This window comes from Nothoprocta perdicaria, unplaced genomic scaffold (genome assembly GCF_003342845.1).
Source record: "Nothoprocta perdicaria isolate Ctin4 unplaced genomic scaffold, notPer1 scaffold_23, whole genome shotgun sequence".
Lineage (NCBI taxonomy): Eukaryota > Metazoa > Chordata > Aves > Tinamiformes > Tinamidae > Nothoprocta > Nothoprocta perdicaria.
The window spans coordinates 5,152,824-5,160,109 of record NW_020455455.1 but is presented as its reverse complement, the minus strand read 5'-3'; positions in this window follow the sequence as shown (position 1 = coordinate 5,160,109).

Sequence of the window (7,286 nt, the reverse complement as noted above, 5' to 3'; positions counted from 1 at the left end):
GGCCCGCCCGCCCCGCGCACCCACCTCGCCGCGCTGCCGCTCGCCGTCCCCCGGCAGAGCCATCTCGCCGCCCGCCCGCCTTCCCTCCCGCCCTGCCTCCCTCGCTCCCTCCCTCGGCGCCGCTGGGCGGCCTGTGCGCAACCGCTGCCCCTCTCTCTGCGCGGCCGCGTGCGGTGGGGGAGGCGGCAGACATGCGCCCCGYTCCCGCCCGCGCTGTCACTCTGCTCGTGCCCCCTTCAGGACGGCTGCGGCACTCGCCCCCGCGCCCGCCCTCCCCTCCCCTCCCGCCCCGCAGAAAGGGTTTTTACTATCTTGTTTATTTTCCCCCTGATGTGACTGCGGCACTAACGCGTTCCCGCTCCCAACTTTTATTATCCTGTTTATATCCCCTCGGTGCGCCTGCAGGACGGAGCCCTCGGCGCTCTTGCGCCGCTGCCCCAACACCCCGCTCCCTCGCGGAACTTGCACTATTCCGTTGCTCGGCCTTCGGTGGCCGCTTTTTTTTTTTCCCCACGAAAACTTCCCGCGTGGACGCAGCTCCGCGGGGAAGGGATGCCAAGCAACGGCGGAGCAAGCCGGGAAGCGCGGCAGGCCAAGGCACAAGCGCCTCTTGGACGCGGCTGCGCCCCGCTTCTGCTTGGGGGTGGGCAGGCCTTCCCGCCAGTTGTGTGTGTGTGTTGGTTTATATACATAAATAAACACATATGTACGTATATAATTCTAATTTCCTCGCGTCTTTTCATAAAATTAAAAAAAAAAGGGGGGGGGGCAAGAGCTGAGGTGGGCAGCGGAGAGGGAAATCTCAGGCTGTCATGTTCTCCGATGAAAGCAGGTCTATGTGCCGCAGAAGGAACTAATTGTGAGAAAATTGTGAGAAATTAAATGCAGCCTTGCAAAATTTGGCTCGCTTGCTTGCCCCGGGGCCAGTATATATTTATTTATTTATTTATTTATTTAGCATTGGATAGCTGAGGTATCGCCGTTCTGTCTTCGCTATCCCGCCCAGAGGCCGGGAAGCAGAATTGGCACGAGGAGCGTCTGCTCTCGTGGTGATTTTGCAAGGCCGATTTCGCAAGGCCGCCTGTGCAAATTGCTACTGAATTATAGACGCTCCCGTAAGTGCTGCTACCTAGACCAATATATCCAGGGCTGGTAATATTTTATAAATCGTTAGCTAATAAAACATCTGCACTTGCGTGGGGGAGTATGAAGAACTGCTGTGTGGGAGAGGTGGGATGCGCACGGCTCTACCCCCAAGAGACATCTGAGCCGGCAGTTTGTATGCAGCGTATCTCAGGTCAAGCTCTCCTCTCTCCTTGAAAGTTTTTAAGTGAAATTATTTAGATAGAAGAAGAATGAAAGGAAGGCGAGCAAGGAACGGTGAAGGTAACTTCCCTAGGAAAAGGCCCAGGCGAAGGCGCGATTACCGCAGCCGCTGCGGCCTCACGTGCCAACGTTTCTCCGTAAGGGGCCATGTTCCAACATCCTCCAGCGTCTAGAAATTTTTAAGGCACGTGTGTTTTTTGGTTTTTTGTTTGTTTGCTTTTTGTTTTTTTGTTTTTAAACAGGATGCAGGGGGAACTTATGTTCCAGTTTGTAGAAAATCTGCCCATGAACACTTTCAAAAAAAAAAAAAAAAAGAAAAATATCCTATTTCAACAGTGAAGAATAAAATTTTGAACATAAAACTGTTTATGTTACACAATATACTTACATGGCTATTTTTATTACTTTTAAAGCTTGTAAAAAAATGCAGGTGCAAGCAATTACTGCGTAAGGAAACAAAGCAATTAATATATCCCAGTGTTTTAAAAAACGCAAATTATTTGAAGCTGATAGATACAGAGTCCTGGCCCTTCTTCATTCTTGTCAAGAAAATGACATCTAATTTAAAAAGCATTCTCAATGATTCTGTTAACCCTGACAAGAGTAACAGCACACTATAACAGCAAATCTCTGCTTTATTTCCCTGCCCGATACATGAAAACTATATATTTTTTAATTAAAATTTAGTAAGTATATTTTAATTTGTTGGATGAATTTATATATTGGTAAAACTGGTAACGAATAATTTTTTCCTTGTAGATTTTTTTGATTCATTTAAAAGTCTTTCTTTTTTGAAAAGCAACTAGTACCTTTCCTAGATCTCTCTTTTTGTAACATTAGATGCTTAAAGGATTGCTTTTTAGTTTTATAAGGAAGCATTGTCAAAGGAAAAATAAATCACTTTGCAACAGCTTAATTAAAGCTGCACCAAGGTAACACGAATATATATTTTTTGGGAGAAAAAAAAAGTGCCTACTATATATTTTGCAAATAAAAATATTTTGATCTCACGTAATGGAACACAAGAGCTCAGTACTGAGCCTGAAATTATGCTTAGGTCAAAATTCAGTCAGGCCTTATTCAAATTATTTTATAAAACATTTGTTTTACTTTTAATAGATTTCCATTTAATGCTCTCAATAGAAAGAATATACATAGACTGAAAGAAACTCTGTGATAACTACCTTCTGGTATTGTGTAATATTTGATGAAAAAAATTGAGATAACCTCTTGATAGTTCTATAAAACAATCATTTAGAGGAAACCTTTGAAATGCAAAGTAGGAAAAGAAATACATCACCACTAAATAAATACTGCGAATACTAAGCCTATAACAGCTAGGGAATCAGAACATAAAATCTTGTAACATATATGTTCTTATGACTGCAGTATTTAATATACACTGACTTGACATAGAAGGCAAATTTTCTTTATATATATATACATATATATWTTTTTTTTAAACAGGCTATCCTTCTTAAGATGATATATAAGGGATTAAAATAATTAGAGATAAATATAATTCAACATGTAAAAATGAGTAATTTCATTGAAAATTTAAATCTGATTCTCTTAAAAAGAACCTAAGAAATCAAAAATATAACCCAGTTAAATTATTTTAAAAAGATGCAACAATGATACATTTTCATATTTTTAGATACTTTCACAGATAGAAGGAATACAGAAGTGAATTAAAATTATACTCTAAGTGAAAAAAATGTTTTTAAAAGTTTAAGTCATTCCTCAAGAAAATGTTAACACGCATATTAGTGCTGCGTCTCTGCTTCATTAACAAAGTAGGGAGGTATTCACCTTTAATTTTTACTGCTAGTTAATCAGTTCCAACAGTACTGCTAAGATTATCTTTTGGGATATTTGCTTTAAATTTCACTGACTTTTTCTACAGCACATGCAAAATCCTATCTTCAGTTTAGTTTATAAAACAAAGTATTGAACAAGAAAATGTCTTTCATTTACAAAACTATTTTATCAGCTGGATGTGACCCTCAGCAAAGTCCRTCAGGAATAACAGAAGAGGCGTCATTTTTATCCAAGGTATATATGCTGCATTAAGAAACATGAACTGAAGTTGGGAACTGGAATTGTAGAGTGGGAAACTGCCTTCTTTATAGAAAGTAAATTTCTCGTGGCAATTTTCAGTGCATTTTCAATTTACGTGGAAGGCTTTCATGTGCCCCTGTGCAAAAGGATGCGCGCTGCAGCTAACCAGCTGCAGCTGAAAATGGGAAAATTACAATAACCTACTGATACTCAACATGGACACYGATGAATATCGTGTTCTTCTGTTTAAAATCCACTGATTTTTGTTTGCTTCTTGTTTAGGTGTGTTTAAATCATTAGGAGTCCTCATCAAAATACATTTTTATGCTGGGTATTTGCTTTATTCCTAGGAAAGCAGCAACAAAACGGTCACTTTGTACAAAATAGAATGTGACTCTTGTGTGTTGACCTTTGCACGTAGTGTGTTTTAGATGGCAGACTGGCTTAGATCCAACAAATTATTTCTATCCATGTTCAATTATGAAGGATATAGCATGTCTACAGAAACCATATTAAAAATGCTAATGTATCTTTATATGCTTATTCTTAAATTATACTGAGAAAGCGCAAAGTTTTCTTTTGCCTTCTATTCTTTAATAGAAACTATCAAATCATTTTATGACACCTATGAAGAAGCGATTTACTCAATAATTAAAATGCTCTAACATGTAGTATGTAGTTGCATCTTGACCGGGGCGTTGTATATTGTACATTTATACGTTATGCAAGTACAGGTAGGAGCATCGAAGGTCACGTCAGTGCCTCTCCTGGACACGGCGTTGTTTACTTTTGTATGAACATAATTAGAAATTCTGTAATTATTTAGACTGCAAAGAAAGTGGGATGTAATTCCAGCAACTATTGTATTCCTCTTCTTGCTTTTAATTGTACTATCACCTTTGGAGACTTTGGTGAATTCCACTTAACTGGCAGGAATGGATAAAATTGGTGGTTTTCAAGTACTGCTTCTGTAACAAATGTTGGCATTTAAATGTTAATTTCAGACTGAGGTTTACAGTAAACACGGAGCAAGGGATTTTCTTTCTTTGAATGAACAACCTCGAACCAAAAATCTAAATAACAGAATCCTAGCAGAGGATATTTTTAAGCATAGTGATTATTTCCTTTTAAAAGATTTAACCTTCCCTAAGTGATAGAAGTTAAAGATTTAAATGTGACAGTTAATTTATAATTCTCTACATTAAAAAGGCATTTAAATGTTAACCGCATTTTTATGTGAGTCAAGTCAAAGTAATGATAATTACAGTAAGATACAAAAGAACCTGAAATAAACTTCTAGCAAACCATATTGAATATTAATGCTGTGTTAATCCCCGAAAAGCTGGGTTAGTAAACTCTGGAATTTAGATTATATGCGACTTAAACATAATGCAGGGCTTTTCTTTAAAGAAGGCTTCATTTCCAAGTTTGGATTTCTATGAGGTATGTATTAATTYGCTGCATTTTTATTAAATACATTTACAGAGCATCGTACCAAAACCAAGCCTCAGCTGACTTTTCTCTAGGCATATCTCCTTGTAGGACTTGCTAAATTAACATTCCCTCTAAATTAATAGCTTTTATTCGTGTTTGTTGTGCTATGATCAGCAGCGTATTGTGTCATAGGTCACATTTATGTGATTTCAATTTAGGAACTGCATCTGCACTGCATCTTAAATGCAAGAAACGGCATGCTGGATTTCTCACCAAATATCTTAAATATGGGCGATTTCAGATGCGTTTGTGCAAACAAAACAGATATATGTAATACAGGCGTGGGAAAGGAAAAGCCAGTTTGTTATATGCTAAAGCAAATTGGAGTAAATCAACCGCATCCATGGACTACATAAGCAATACTACCCTGCTTTTCCCAGTACCATTTGGACAAAACAATGTTACTTTTTTATTTAAAGTGTTTTCTTCTCAACAAGGGGCCACCACTTCCCAATCTCCAAAACACGCCCCTGAATATGTTAATTAATTGTATTGTGTCTCTGAAAGAAAGAGGTTGCCAAATGCAATAAAAAAAAAAAAAAAAGTCTTTCGATCCGCGAGCTCCGTTCCCACTGCCAGTCACCATCTAATTTCAATTCCACGTATGTGAGCACATGCACATTTCCTCTACGTATGATTTTGACCATTAAAAACTGCCTAAGAGCAAAAGTCTAACTTGACCACATAGGGTGTAGCTGGGAAGCTTAACATTCCTGGCGAATTAGGCGCACAAGCCTCGGATCACTTTTTGTCAATCTTACTATGGTACTTCAGAGTCGGAATGCGGGTAATTTTTATATCGTGGTACTTCCCAATTAAAAGCAACAACAATGCTCCTTTGTGAAAAAAACTCAGTATATGAAATATGTCAACACAGTCCACACAAATACAAAATAGAGAGCGACGAAGAATGGCAACAAACGGTTTCTCCCTGACTATTTTTTTAATCTGCCCTTTCAATAAGACGGTTTTCAAATAGCAATATAYTCTCCTAGCAAATACAAGAGCATTAAATGTCCTTTTGAACTACGCTTTCTAAAATCATAGTTACCTTCTGCAAATTGCCAAGCAGCAATTAGGAGTAAACACATCCCCGGAATACCCAAGTAGGAGAAGTAACAAAAAAAAAAAAAAAAAGATCTTCCTTTCCTTGATTTTTAAAGTTAATGCCTTTAATTTTTAGCAGGGGGGTGTTTTCCTATTAAATATTACTCGCATCTTCAGCTTTCAAGCAACATGGATGCTTTTTACTAGCTCCGCTGCATTGAGCTTTTTCTTTGGAGGAATCCCACAAAAGAGGGCAAGTTTACAAAGAGTGCAAGAGAAGTCTCCAGCAGCATTATCTGAAACAATGCCTGCGAGCAGGCAACTTCCTAAGCGCGGGGGACAAAAAGGCAGCCAGGAATTATTTTTAACTGGGTTTAACTGGGTTATATCTAGAGCCATCATCCTTTAACTTCACTTACTTGCTGCTCACAGTCTCTGTAAAACGTTAATTTCTTGGTGAAACATAAAAAGCATTTAGTTACGCAGCAGTTGTAAAGGGTCAGAATGAATTCGCTCGCGCTCTGAAATATCTCGCTCGAAACGATCAGACTTCTAGAAAGTTTTTTTTTTTTTACTCATCTCTAGAAATTCTTCCCCCAGCACAAATAGGAACCTCCAGCCACTTTAATTTAATCTCTAAGAAATAACGTGCAAAGACTTTTTTTTTTTCCCCTTAAATAAAAGTAAGGGTGCTTCTTGGAAATTTTCTTGAACATCAAGTTAGTTAATTCTCCTCCATGGAAGTGTACGAGAAAGTTCAGGTCTGAAGGGTGTACTAGAACGATTTATTTCTAATTATTTTCAGAAAAAAAGGAAAAAACTATTTTTCCTCTAAAATATATATATATATTTTAAATCTCAAACCGACATACAACAATCACGTGAAAAATACAAATCCAGACTTCACGGTGCTTATTTGAAAAGCGCCACAAGATCAATCTYCACAAACAAAACATAAAGAAACGCTTCTTCCCAAACTCCTTTTGCCCACATTTATTATTCCAGCCCCAGCGCTTCGGAGCTGTTCCTCCCAACTTCTTTAAGTAAAGCCCTGCTCCAAAACCCATCCCGAGCAGATGTTACTTTAGGCACAAATCCGCTGCAAACGTGGGGTTTTTCCTTTTTCTTTTTCTTTTTTTTTCTTTTTTTTTCTTTTTTTTTTTTTACCTTTCAGGTAACACGTGGGTTTCGGCCTCCCCGGCGCTGGGCGCTCCTAGGCCGCCCCCCGCGCTCACGGGGCCGTTTTCCCGCGGGCAGCGCCGGGCCCCGCGGGCGCTCCCGGCCGCGCGGGCTGCGAACAATGGGCCGGGAACGGGAACGGGGCCGGGAACGGGCGCCGGAGCCGCCGCTGCCGCCGC